Source organism: Muscardinus avellanarius (assembly GCF_963383645.1).
Source record: "Muscardinus avellanarius genome assembly, chromosome: X".
Lineage (NCBI taxonomy): Eukaryota > Metazoa > Chordata > Mammalia > Rodentia > Gliridae > Muscardinus > Muscardinus avellanarius.
The window spans coordinates 5094549-5109743 of record NC_137792.1 but is presented as its reverse complement, the minus strand read 5'-3'; the positions used below and the strand labels follow the sequence as shown (position 1 = coordinate 5109743).

The window sequence follows — 15195 nt, the reverse complement described above, 5'->3', positions numbered from 1 at the left end:
ATGGGCCAGGGTCTTTACTTCTCTAAGATACACCCCATCCTACTCTTTTTATTTTGAAACAGTTTTACTAAGTTGCTGAGGGCCTCACTAAGTTTCTGAGGCTGGTTATGAACTTATGATCCTCCTGTCTCAGCCTCCCAAGTACCGGGATTATAGTTGTGTGCCACCATGCCTGGCTATTAAGCTTCTTTTGAATAAAACTTATTAGAATAAAACTTATTAGATGGCGAGAGCTTGAGCATTAAACCAAGTGCAATCTGAGTGGGAGCCCTGGGCAGAGGTCATAGGCATATGGTGCTAAATCTGCCAAGCGTTCTCCAAAGTTTGAGAATTTTTACACTCATCTGACAAATTGTAGTAGCCTTTACTGAGATATTCACATCATGAGATGCAACTGAATTTGCACCCTGACCTGTTGATCAGAGGAATACCACCTTTCAGAAATGAGTGTACCACCCAGTGTCTCCAGTATTAAATGTCTTTAAAGCTGGGTTTTAATGAACTGAAGTGGGATGTTGCTTTTGTTTGGGACGGACCTCGCTGACTATGCAGTCACACTGCTTCACGTTTTATGATTGCAACAATAAAACGCCCCGGGCAATGCACTGCTTCTTGTGTGGCAAACACTGTTTGTCCAAAGGCCTATGAGAAACTTTCTGACACACACAGCCCTCCAACTCAGGACCCCACAAGTCAGATTAACTGTGACCGCAGAGTTACATGAGTTGTTATGAGTAACTCTGGGAGAAAGCCACATTTGTTTAAAGTGGGGACAGAGTTGATTTGAATGCATTTTGAACCAACCGTGATGGCTAGGTTGCCATTTCAATAGCCCACTGCCTGCCCGAAGCTGTTGCACGCATGAACATTTCTGCTAGCAAACAGAAAATGTTTGTGTTCCCAATTTAGAATCTCATCTTTTTGTGAGTTCAAAGAGTTGGAGCTCCCACATCTCAGCAGGCTTCTGTTTGTTTCTTTCTTCCCCCAGAGGACTGGAGCTCCGTGTCACTTTGTTCTCAGATGAATTTTATTGTCAGTGAAGAATATTCTTGATAATTAGCATATTTTGAATCGAAGAAAATGAGACAATACGTACAAATGAACCCAAGCTCTGAAGAACCCTCTGCCCCCAAGTCTTTTTGCTTCAATTTTTGCTTTCATGTTTTTATCATGCTTTGTCAAGAGCGAATGTATGTACAGTAGTACAATGCCCCAATCTTAAAGCATGCAGCTTAATGAATTCTGAGAAATGCACACTGTCATTGCTCAGATTAAGATGCAAGACACTTGCATCACTTCAGGAAATTCTCTCCTACCCTCTTGCAGTTAGTTACCATGCACAGTGGTCGCCACCATTTAGATTTCTATTCATGTTAATTTGTGCCATCTATTTTTGAAATGCATATAAATGAAGTCATACTATATGTGCTGTGTGTTTTTCACTTAACACAGTACTTCTGAGACTTGTCTGTGTTGTTGTGGGCAACATTAGTATGTTGTTTTATCGCCCAGTAACTTTCCATTGTATGAAAACACCCCAATTTGTTTATCTACTCCCTGGTTGATAGGTATTTGGGTAATTTCCAGTCTTTTGATATTATGAATAGTCTTCCATGAACATTCTTATGCAAGCCTTTTTGTGGACATTTATATTCTTTTCTCTTGGGTATAAAGCTAGGAGTATAATTGCAGGGTTATAGAGAAAATGCCTATTTAACTTCAACGGCTAAGAAGTTTCCAATTACTGTACAGGAGTCCCAGTTGTTTTATATCCTTCTCAACACTTACTCTTACCAGTCATTATAATTTTAATCATACTGGTGGGTATATAATTTTATTTCATTATGTTTTTTTCCAAGTCATCTTTATTAAAGTATGACTGGCATACACTAAAATGCTCTATTTTAACTAAACCGTTTGATGAGGTTTGACTGATCACTAGAGCCATGGAACTACTACAGTAATCAAAATGTCAGATAATTCCATCAGCACAAAAGTGTTTCTTCGTAGCTCTTTATAGTCAGTGCCCGCTAACAGGCAACCACAGATCTGCTTCTGACACTATAGCTTAGTGTTGTTTGTTCTAGAATGACTTATAATTGAAATCAAATGGTATATGTACTTCCTGTTTAGCTTTTTATGGATTCAATATAGTTTAGAGAATTTTCTAAATATCAATAGTTTCTTTTTATTGTTGAGTCATCCATAGTCCATTGTGTACATATTTCATAATATGTTTACGTATGCATCTGTTGATGAACATATGAGTTGTTTTCAGTTTTGAATAATATATTCAAATAATGTATTATGAATATAGCTGCTGTAAGCATTTATATGCAATTCTTTTGTGGATACATGTTTTTGTTTCTCTTGGATAAATATCTAGAAGTAAAATGGCCAGGTCATATGGTAAGTGCATAAGAAAGTGCCATACTATTGTCTAAAGAGTTGTTATATTTCATGCTCCCATCAGCAAGGTGTGAGAGTTCCAGGTGTTTCACATTATCATCAATATTTGTTAATCATACAACAATTTTACAGTGTGCTTCTAATTCTAGTAGGTTTAGTAGTATCTCATTGGGGTTTTGTTTGCATTTCCATGATAAATATTTTGTCATGTGCTTAACAGCTATTTATATATCTTCCTTTGTAAAATTTCCAAATCATTTGTCCATTTTTTAAATTTGATTTTTTGTTATCTAATTTTTGAGTTGTAGGAACCTGTTATATATATTTTAAATAAGTCATTTATCAGATGTATTTTAGATATTTCATACTAATCTATATCTGGCTTTTTCATTTTTGAATGATAATCTTATAAAGAACCAAAATTTTATGTGTTGTGTCAAATTTTTTTGTTTTTTGGTTTTGGTGGTACTAAGGGTGGAACCCAGAGGCTTTCTACCTCCGGGATATACTCCCAGACCTTTTTTTATATTTTATTTGGAAACAGGGTCTCACTAAGTTGCTGAAAGCCTCACTAAGTAGCTGAGGCTGGCTTCGAACCCGTGCGATCTTCCTGAAGAAATCTTTAGGACAAGATTGCAGAATTCACTTGCAATTCAAAAAAGTATACATACTATATTATTCTCTTCTATATTTTTTAAATTGCTTTATAGTTGTAACAATTATATTTAGGTCTATGATTCAGCTTCTGTAACTTTTATTAGTGAATTTTAATTGTACACTAGAGTGAGATTCAAAGTATATCATTGTCAACATAATTTACATTATGATGTGAGACCATAATGTACCAATAAAAGCACATTAAAATGCATTTCTTATTGAGCACCTGTTAGAGTTTTGATTTGGATTGTTACTCAAAAGCTTGTGTATGGTCCCCAGTTCAACAATGTCGAAAGGTGGGACTTATGTGAAATGATTGGATCATAAGCGTTATAACTTCATCAGGAGATCATTCAATTTGATGGATTGAAAATTAGAATTAACTACTGGGAGGAGGTGGAAACTGTGGGATCAGGGGCATGATTGGAGGAAGTAGGTCACTAGGGGATGTCATGAGGTCTCTATCTTGTCTTTTCCCTCCTCTCTCCCTCTGGTTGCCATGAGCTAAGCAGTTCTCCTTCACCAAACCCTTCTTCCAGGATGTTCTGCCTTACTGCAGGTCCAGAGCAATGGCACCAGCCTACTGTGGGCTGACCTCTGAAACCATGAGCCAAAATAAACCTTTCATTCTCCAAGATTTTGTGTGTGTCAGTTATTTTGGTCACAGCCATAAAAAAGTGACAAATAGTACCTAATGGTAGCTTTGTTGATCATTTGAGCATTTGATATTGAGAATTTTCTGCCCATGTCTTTTTTCCATTCCTGTTGTTTTTTTCTTTCTATTATTTATTAGCAGGAGTTTAAGAAACATACATAAACACTAGTTTGTTGTTAGATGTGTTTTGTAACCTTTCCTCCTAGGATGTGGTGCTTCTTTTAACCTCAGCAGTGGTATTTTATTCATGAAGAAGAGTTGTCGATTTATAAAATGTTGATTAATTCAATGACTGATGTGTGTATGTATGCCTCTACCAACTTGTACCTCATGAAGATGTATGACTAGCCAGGCATGGTGGTGCACGCTTGTAATCCCAGCATTTGGGAGGTTGAGACCGGAGGATCATGGTTCCCGGACAGCCTTAGCTATTTAGTGAAGCGCTCCGCAAGTTAGTGAGATCATGTTTCAAAATAAAGAATAAAAACTAGGGCAGGGGATGTAGCTCAGAAGTCGAATGCCCCTGAGTTCCACTCCCTGTACCGCAAAAAAAGATGTATGACTACAATGCACCAATAAAATTTTATTAAATTTTATACCTGAGGAAACATTTCCCAAACTGAAGTCATAGAGATATACTCTGTTTTTTTTTTTCTTCCAGAAGCTTTTAAGTTTTATCTTTTACAACTACATATGAGTATTTTTAAAAGCCTTATATAGAGATAAATGTACAGTTCATTCATTTCATTAATGTTACATTCAAATGTTCTGTGACCATTTTACAAGTAAATTTGAAAAAGATGAAAAATATATGATTTTTAATGCTGATTATTGGTTACGGAAAGACACATTTATGTTGCTGGAGATACAAATGAATCCAGTCTTTTGGCATGGGTAGAGGAGGAATTCACCAGTGAGTATCAAAAATAGTAGTAATTGAAAGCCTATTGTAGCTTTATAAGGTTTGACATCAGAAAATATACATCTTCTAGCTTTGTTCTTTTTCGAGATCGTTTTGGGTATCTAGAGTCCATATTCCATAATAGGATAGATTTTTTCTGAAAAATAAATAAATAAATGTATGATAGTTTCACCTAAAAAAAAGAAAAAATATTCTCTGGTAAGAAAGAAAGCAAAAAGAAATATTGAAATGTTATCTTTAAGTCATCAAAAGCTTGGTATCAGACAAATGAATCTGTTATGTGAGATTATCATTGTTAATTTTGGATAAATTGCTATAATACTAGATGTCAACCGCTAAGCCAAGCATGGGAAGGAGGGATGGGGAGGGAACGGGGTGGGGATCGGGTGGAGGCCGACTGGGAAAAGTGTGCATGTATGTCTACAAAAGTTGTTTTTTTTTTTATCCCACTATGATGTATGAATACAGTGCACCAATATAAATAAATAAATAAATAAATAAATAAATAAATAAAAACTATTAATTCCTGAAGCTCAACAGATCAACACTGAGAAATGTATCTTGTGGAAATAATTCTATGTCGATGACAAATTTAGTTTCAAATACATGTTCTAGTAGCTTTTAAAAGGAATAAGGGCAAAGAGGAATGGAATTAGCCTATATAATAGTGGATTGGTTAAAATTGTCATATAAAACTATTATGGAACACTAACAATTGAAGATAATGCTGTAGAATATTTCATACCTTAAATAGTGTTAATATAGTTTTTGTGGAACTGAGGATTGAATTCAGGGGTGTTCGATCTCTAAGTTCTTTCTGCAGTGCTTTTTATTTACTTATTTTTTTATTTTGAATCAGGGTCATACTAAGTTGCTGAGACTGGCCTGAAACTTGAAATCATCCTGTCTCAGCCTCCCGACTCCTGGGATTATAGGCACACGTCACCAAGCCCAGCATCATATGCATCTTAAGTGAAAGGTAAATTGTAAAACTGAACTTATGGATTGATTGACTTTTGATCTTTGCAAGCATGCACGTGCGTGCGCGCACACACACACACACACACACACACACACACAATCCCTATGCTTTTAATCTTGGATGTTTTTTGCTTACCTGTATTTCTCAAATTTCTTGCAATAAAACTTCATCCTAGGGAAAGAAACATATATATATATATATATATATATATATATATATATATAATTTTTTTTTACCTTAGAAGAATAGAGGGTGTAAGGGAAGGAGAAATGCTTAGGTAAATAACAATTGGGGGTGACGATATTACAATAAGAACTTTCATACATTTTAAAATGATTGAAAAACAAATTCAAACATGGCGTAATTTTTTAAAAACTGCTACCTGCTTGTTGCTTTTATACTTTTAATTTGTTTCTTTGATTCCATTTCTTCATTCTCCAGTATAATGAAGGAAAGGGGCATGTCGTTTGTTGCTTAAAGGTGGAAGGAATAGAGACATGTCACCATCCAGAACATTTCTCTTATTGCCTTGCCTTCCATAATTGGAACTCTGGTACCTTGGGCCCTTTGTGATTTGGGGAAATTTATATACTTGTTTAAATGTCCATTGTATGTGGATGGAAGTAGATATAAACAACACAGAAATTTCAGCTCTAGAGAAGAAGGTGTTTCAACCCACAAGAGTAATGCTAGGCGAGGTTGTAGCTAGACGTAGGGATGCAGCCATTGTGTATTCCCTGGCATTTTGCAGAGGCTGTCTCAGTAGTGGTGTAAGGGTAGAAGACTGTCCCAGGTATTTTGGAAGGGATACACATCTGTCAAGCTTGAATCTCATGGAAAAGTGTCATCAAAACATGTCAAGACTGTCAACCTTTACAGAGACCTCCCCCACCATAGTCCTCAGGCTTCTAGGCCCAGGGGTGCATATCCTTGTTCACTTAGCTGAAAGCCCAACAGAAGGGTGTGAATCCCAGCATCCGAGGTCTAGTGGAGCAATGAACAAGTGAGCAGCTAAAGGGAGGGCTGAGAAGGCAGTTTCATCAGGACACATGTGTATAGTACTAATTGAACTCCCGAAGTCAAGACGCTGCATTCTTCTTCCTGTCCTTCATCATACAAGTACTCTGTGCTAATAAGCTTTTCAGATGAAATTTTTCACTTGGCCAAATGTCCAAGTGAAAAGAGGATTATATCAATTTTCTAGGGCTGCAAAAACAAATAACTAAAAACTAGATTGTTTAAAAGAATAGAAAAAGCCAGGCATGGTGGCACATGCTTGTAATCCCAACTTTTGGGAGGCTGAGACAGGAGGATTCGGGTTTGCGGTCAGCCTTAGCTACTTAGTGAGGCCCTTTGCAACCCAGTGAGACCCTGTTTCAAAATAAAGAAGAAAAAAATAGATCTGGGGGTGGAGCTCAGAGGTAGAATGCCCCTGGATTCCATACCCAGTAACACACAAAAAGAAAAGAAATAGGGCTTTGCTAGGTTACTGAGAGTCTCACTGTGTTGCCTGCGATCCTCATGTTTCAGCCTACCAAGTACTGGAATTACAGGTGTAGCTTTCTTATAGTCTTTGATGTTCCTAGTCTTGTACTATATCACTCCAGTTTCTTCCTCCATTGTTACAGAGACTTATTTCCTGTGTGTGCCCATGCCTATATGTCTATTCTATTCTTTTTTTTTTTTTTTTGAAAGGGTACCTGTTATTGTAATTGGGGGCCACCCTGACTCAATGTGTTCATCTTAATTTTTAATTTTACTTATTGTATCTACAAAAACTATTTCAAAATAAGGTCACATGCACAGGTACCTGAACATTTCATTTTGGGGGGGACACAAATTCATTACAAGTATATGTGCTGGAAAAATAACTGATTAAATATTCCTCCTTGGGTTATGCTGTGGTGCTATTACACTGTAAGTCATCCCTCCTTCTTGAAACCAACCTAGACCCTGGCTTTTGTTCACAAATTGATGATGACAACACCCTGAGGCCTTTCTCTGGGGGTTCATAATGGAGATAGTGGGTTTCTACATTCACAGAAACAGAATGTTCAGCTCTACTTCCCAGGAGAGTTAGAATACTGGCAGTGTTTGGAGGGAAAGCAGATGTGAGGGAATGATGGGGAACCTAGGAGGAGATGAGGCTCTGGGCCATGGGGATGACTAGGGCAGAGTTCAGGAATGACCTACTAGAAGATGAATATATAGAGGGAGACCAGGAGTCAGACATCGAGCTCAAAAAATGGAGCAAGTCTGGCTCATTTGGAGAAGAGATGAATTTCTAATAGGGTATGGGAAGTGGGGCCCTTCCTGGTTGATACCCAAAGGGAAGAAGAACTTGTTCATACCAAGTCTATCAGCAAGGCTTCTTGGCTCTTCATCCTCATGATGAATCTATCACTTTCCTGTTTCCATCACTAAATCCCCATTCTAGCTTTCATCTCTCTCTCTCTCCTAGGTTAATAATTCCCTCCACTTACTCCTACCACCTGCAGTCATTCTCCATAGAGCAACCAAGTTATTTCTTCCATCATATTTCTGAATGAAACCACAAATTTCTGAATGAGCTGGCTGTCCCCCATTCTCTACCATTACAACTGGGCCACTCTGCTTTTTCTTCTTTTCTCTCTTTTTTTTCTTCTTTCTTTGTTTATTTGCGGTGTTGGGGTTAGAACCCAGGGGCATTCTACCTCTGGGCTACACTCCCAGCCCTATTTTTATTCTTTATTTTGAAACAGGGTCACACTGAGTTGCAAAGGGCCTTACTAAGTAGCTGAGGCTGTCCACAAACCGCGATCCTCCAGTCTCAGCCTCCCAAATGCTGGGATTACAAGCGTGTGCCACCATGCCCATCTACTCTGCTTTCTTTATACTCCTTTAAAACATCAAGCTCCTTAGCACCTCAGGACCTTTTACTTGGTATTCTCACTGTCCAGAACTCTCTGCCTCCATTGATCAATGCCTGTTTCTTGGTCTTTCCTTTTTAAAACCACCTTCTGTGACCTGCCAGTCTAAAACAGTGCCTCTCCATTCCTTGTTATCCCTTATATAATTTTATCTTATTCATATTACTCATCATTTCTTGAAATTATATTTACTTATTTCAGGGGTTCTCAACATGGAGCCATTTTTTCTTCCCAGGGTACACCTGGACATTCCTGGAGATAATTCTTATTATTACATCTGATGTAAGGGGCATGACTAGCTTCAAGTGGGTAGAGAACAGGGATGCTGTTAAAGACCCTATGGTATCAAAAATTGTCCCCATGATAAGAAATTACCTTGCCCTGAATGTCAATAGAGCCAAGGCTGAGGAATTCTTATTTTTTGTTGCCTTTGCATTCTGTAATTTTCCACTTAAGCTTCTCTTTGAAAGTATACCCCCAAAGCAGGGATTCACATTCAAAGAGATGTGTTTTGTACCTTGTTAACTGCTCTATTGCTGGTTGGTACCAAAAACAATACCTAGGCCAGGGCTGGTGCATAGAAACTAATGGATGGGCCAGGTACAGTGATGCAGGTCTGTAATCCAGTACTTGAGAAAGGAGGATTGCAGGTTTGAAGCCAGCCTCAGCAACTTAGCAAAGCCCTCACCAATTCAGAAGACCCTGTTTCAAAACAAAAACTAAAGGGTTGGGGGTGTATCTTGGATGTAAAATGTCCCTGGGTTTAAGCCCAATACTCCCCCCAAAAAGAGAGATGGCTGAATGAATAAATGATGGCTAAATGAAAAAATGAATGGCTTCAAACCCTAGATCTATCCATTACTAGTTTATTTGAGCCTGGAAACGTGGATTAACTGCTCCAAGTCAGTTGCCTCATTTGCAAAATCGAGATCATAAAAGTGCCTGATTTATTAGATTTTTTTGCCAACGAAATGAGAAAAGTGCCTTTAATAAAGGAGGCACTTCCTTTGACATTATGTACCTATGTGAGTATACCATCGCCAATCTCAACATCATGTATGGAGAACAGGAGGGAGTGGAGAGGCAGCGGGAGGGAAGCTCTCCAAGTGCTATGTGCATGAGTGTCACCAGAGCTTTGAACTACATTATGACACGAGACTACAGTGCACCAATAAAAAGTGAAAGCATTTGTAAGCATCAAGTCCTCAGTTTGTGGTAGCTTCTGTTGCCACCATAGGCCCTTCACCCCAGATTTCTGCCTCCATGTGATGTTTCCTTTTTCACCCATAGAAAGAGTTACTCTTCCAGTCACTATGACTGGAAACTGCTAGTGTAGCTTCTCATACTCCCTTCCCCTCCCCCTGCAGCCATGCTCAATTCTCTCTCCTGCCCCAGGCTCACTTCTTAGGAAAAAGAGCAAGAAATATTATCCCTGATAGAAATCAAAATATCTTTTTTTGAGCATGCACACAAAAGAGGCACCCACAAAACGTGTTTTATAAGTGTATTAAAGCACTACTGACCAGGTTCAGCCTCAGTCTGGGGTAGGCTCTGTGTCTCTGGGTCTCAGAGTCAAACTGTAATCTTGCCCTTCCCTCTCATATTCTTCCCCTACTTCCACCTTTGAGGGGAACAGAGTTGTTTTTCTCTCTTACTTTTTGTCAGATTACAAGAAAAATAATTTTTAAAACAATACACCAATTAAAGTGTGTATATGTGTGATTTGTGTGTGATTGAAGACTCTCATCACTAGCCTTCTCATCATAGAAAATAAGAGTTATTTCAAATAAGGATTATGTTAACTCTTTTTTTGGCACTGGCAATTGTACCCATAATGTCCTTCTACCTCTGAGCTGAACCCTTAGCTCTTTTGAAATCTTTGTTTGAAAACAGGCTCTCACTGTGTTGCTGAGAGCCTCACTAAATTGCTGAGACTGTTCTAGAATTTGCAGTCCTCCTGTCTGAGAATCGCAAGAGCTGGTGTTACCTGCATACACCACCATGCCTGGCTTTCTATTAACTTTCCCACATTAATTATTTATTAAGTTACTTTTCTAATTAAAATTACTTTCTTAAAACCTCAAAAAAACTTACTGATTTGGGAAAGACTGGCATCCTTATAAAATTAGCTCTTTCCATCCAAAAACCAAATTATTTAGGTCCTCTTTGGTATCTTTTACCAAAATTTTATAGTTTATTCAGAGAGAAAGAGAGAGAGAGAGAGAGAGAGAATGCACATATCTTACTAAAGGTATCTATAGCTCTTTTTTTTTGTAGTACTAGGGGTGGAACCCAGGGGCTTTTCTACCACTGAGCTATACTCCCAGACCTATTTTTTATATTTTATTTGAAAACGGTCTCCCTTAGTTGCTGAGAACCTCAGTAAGCAGTTGAAGCTGGCTTTGAACCTGTGCGATCCTTCTGTCTCAGCCTCCCAAGAGCTGGAATTACAGGCATGCGCCACCATGCCCAGCGATCTATAGCTCTTTTATAGATTTTTGACAATCACAAAGGAGATTTATATCTGTGCTGCTAGTATAGTCTGAAAGTAAGTTATTGATTTGTAAGCATGTTGTTGTGTATCTATACATTTTAATAAATCCTGTAGTAGTTAAAAATAATAAAGTTAATATTATATGTTCATGTTTACAGTTCCTATTTTTATATGTTGTTTGATCCAGTTATTTTTAGAAGTATTTTAGTTTATTCATTATTTCTAGTTTCCCTGTTTGCCTTGGATTGTTTTACATTTGTCTCTTTAAAAATGCCAATTTTATTGTATTTTTTACATAAAGTACATATTTATTTTTTATTTATTTATTTATTTTTACTGGTGCACTATACTCATACATCTTAATGGTGTACAAGATGGTAGAGGCATACCTGCACACATCACTCATTTAGCCCTTCCCCAGTTCCTACCCCACTCCCTCCCTGTCCCTCCTTCTTACTGTTTGGCTTACTGATTGACTTTGATGTGCTTGTGAATGTACGTCATGTACATTAGGGAATTTCCCTCTTCCCCCTCCCATCTTCTCAGTTAGGTCACCTTATATGCTCATCTATGGTTTTTCCTTCTTTGTCTAGAGTTTATTTTTTTAAATTAATTAATGATGAGCTGGTCTTTTTGCATTTTCAAATAATTTTGTTCTATAGAAAAGTTTCAGTGACTATACAGAGAATTTTTGTGTACCCCACACTTGATTCCCATTGCCTCTGGTGCTAGCATTCTATATATCTGTTTCTCTAGCCTCTTTCTCATACTTCTGATGGGCCAGAGCTTTCAAAGGTACTCAGCCACTGAGATATAGAATCCAATTTTATATAAATAGAAAATCCTATATAGATGCAAACAACAAGAAGGAAAGGTGTCTATGTTTCCAAGATTGCTATAAAATATGAGGCCAAGAATATATTGAAAATGCGGATCACTTCTCTTAAGATTATAAAGAATTTCAAGGTGGCAGCATCAGAGTTTGGAACTCAGCATGGTGTCCCAAAAATTCAAAGTGTAATTTCCCAGGTGCTGGCCAAGTGTAGCCAGCCCTTGTTCCTAGTAATCTTTCAACTTCCTCCATGATCCAAATACCTCAGTAAGTAAAGGGCAGGTCTCCTACATAACAAGACCAAATCTGCTCCTATGTGAGTTCTTTTCCTAGAACACTCCAAGTCACAAGTTTTGTAGCTTGTCTGCCTTCTAAGCCTCAGTTCAAAAGGCTCTTAGTTGAGGACAATGATATTAGCTACTTTGAAATGGCAGCAAAGCTAATTCTAAAATAACATCCACATTAGCTCACGCAGGTTGATATTTTCTTTGCTGAAGATCAGGCAAACAGAGTGTTTGTTTTGAGTGCCTTCCAATAATACTTAAAAGTAGCCAAGAATGTTTGGGCTCTTGGAAACTCTACCTTATGCCCAGAGGCTCTTGGCGAATATATTTTGTTAACCAGGTTTACTCATTTAACTTGTCCAAATGGGGCACTTTCACAAGGGAACCCATCAGCCGGTCATTTCTGATGAAATCATAAAAGGACCCTCAAGGAAATGAACTGTGAAAGCCATTGGTTAACTGGGACTTTGGAAGTGTCTGGGGAATACACAGCTGTGAATTGGGATAGATTCATCATCATCTACTTATCAACCTTCAAGAGCATTGCATTTGGAAATTTAAGAGAATGATGTTGACTTATAGTATGTGCTTGAAAGTGCTGGCCAAAAAGCTACACATCTCTAGCCTACGATGTATAGATAGCACTTGCTATACAACTAGAATATGGCCCAGTTCCTTTCTACACTTGGGTCCTACTCATCAAGGTAAAAGAAGTTACTCTGGATATGTTTATGCGTTACAGACACTGACTGCATTGTAGAAAATGATTAGACATAAGAGACTTACCCACTTGCCTCTTCCTCACATGTGGGGGTTCACTAGCTTCTGGCAACTGATTGTTACTGAGAACAAATGAGAAGATGACCAATGAGAGTAACTGCCATAACCTCCTACTCTGCCCTTGGTTTCCTTCCTTGTATGTAGAAATTGGATGCAACTAGTGTGGAGACCTAATATGTTAAAGTTAAGTCTTTCCACCCTTGGACCTTCGTTCTTGTGGTATAAAGAGATAATTGTTATTTGGGCTTTTAGGCTGTATTTAGGTGAATTAAAGTTGTTGAAAGTGTGCAAGAGATTTGGAACAAGAGAACCCATAGGAAGGTAATTCAGCGTTCCATGGATGTATATGCATACATATATGTCGATATACACACGTTTGAATATAGTATAGTATTTGTTTTATCTTTATTAAATTAGTCTCTATTTTACAGCTATAAAGGCAGAACAAAAAAAAATAATTGAGTTCTTATATTTGATTAGAATAGAAACAGAATTGCTTTAAAGATTACATGGAATGATTTATTCCTAATAACATCATCACAGTCTTTATCTTTTTTCAAGAAAAAATACATGATTTGTGGACAGATCCTCTCTATGTATTGTCAATATAATCTCTTAAAAGTCATAACATCAGCCGGGAGTGGTGGCACACACTTATAATCCCAGCATTTGGGAGGTTGAGAAAGGAAGATCATTGTTCGCAGACAGCCTCAGCTACTTAATGAGGCGCTTTACAACTCAGTGAGACCCTGTTTCAAATTAAAGAATAAAAAATAGGGCTGGGGATGATATAACTTCTTATTTTTTATTTTTTATTTTATTTTATTTTGGTGGCACTGGGGTAGGAACCCACAGGCTTTCTACCTCCGGGCTATACTCCCAGACCTATTTTATATATATTTTTTTAATTTGGAAACAGTGTCTCACTAAGTTGCTGAGAGCCTCACTAAGGAGCTGAGGCTGACTTTGAACCTGTGTGATACTCCTGTCTCAGCCTTCCAGGTGTAGGGATTACAAGCGTAGCCACCACGCCAGGCTTCTTTTTATTTTTTTAATTTCTCTTTGTCACTTAGATGTTCCACTTATCACTGATTCTATATTTGGGATTTCAAGGAAAAGAAATTGTCTTAAACTGGAAAACAACAACAAAAATATTAGAAAAAAAGGTTAAAAGTCGTTTCAGACTTTAAGTTTTTCTGCTTCTAAGAAGATACCATTTGACTAGTATTTTTACCAATATTGTGCATCTCAGACAAATGCTCTGCTAAAAAAAAAATATTGGGTGGGTATAGTGGAACGTGCCTGTAATTCCAGCAATTGGGAGGCTGAGATGGAGTACTTGGGAGGTTGAGCTAGGAGGATCACAGGTTTGAGGCTAGTCTTAGCAACTTAGACTTTTAGCAACCTAGAGAGACCCTGTTTCAAAGACAAAAATAAAAAGGGGCTGGGGACGTAGCTAGGAGGGAAAACACCTCTGGGGTTAATCCCCAATAACACACACACACACACACACACACACACACACACACACACTACTGCTTTTGTGAAATATTGAGTAGGTACCAAATAAAATTTGTGGTTAAGATAGGAAGAAGGCTCTGCCGGGCGTTGTGGCGCGCGCTTGTAATCCCCGCACTTGGGAGGCTGAGACAGGAAGATCGTGTAGGTTTGAAGCCAGCCTTAGCTGGTTTAAGAGACCCTGTCTCCAAATAAAATATAAAATAGGTCTGGGATTATAGCCCGGAGGTAGAAGGCCCCTGGATTCCATTCCCAGTACCACCAAAATAAATAAATTAATAAATAAATAAATAGGAAGAAAGCTGTGGCTTGAACGTGAAAAACATCCACGATTTAAAGAAACATGTTTGGCTTAGTGGTTGACAAGCCAAGCATGGGATGGAGGGATGGGGAGGGAACAGGGTGGGGATCGGGTAGGGGCTGATTGGGCGATGTGTGCATGTATGTCTACAAAAGTTTTTTTTTTTTAAATACCATTATGATGTATGAATACAGTGCACCAATAAAAAAATAAATTAAAAATATTAAAAAATAAATAAATAAATAAATAAATAAATAAATAAACATGGGAGAGAAATCAATGAAGGGGACAGATGGCAGTCTTTAGGAAGATTACTATAAAATACAGGGGCAGAGGCTGAACTACATCTAGCATAATTTCTTCAAATGGATTTCTTTTTCTGTGATACTAGGGATTGAACCCAGGGACATTCTACCATTGAGCTACACTCCCAGCTTTATTTTATTCTTTAC

The 15195-nt window shown here is 37.9% G+C and overlaps 1 protein-coding gene across 1 annotated transcript in view; it reads left to right on the top strand.

Annotated features, from left to right (window-relative positions):
* ARHGAP6 (Rho GTPase activating protein 6) overlaps positions 1 to 15195 on the top strand; it is a gene marked incomplete at both ends in the record, with an annotated part of 524441 nt that overhangs the window by 160859 nt on the left and 348387 nt on the right. The window lies entirely within an intron of this gene.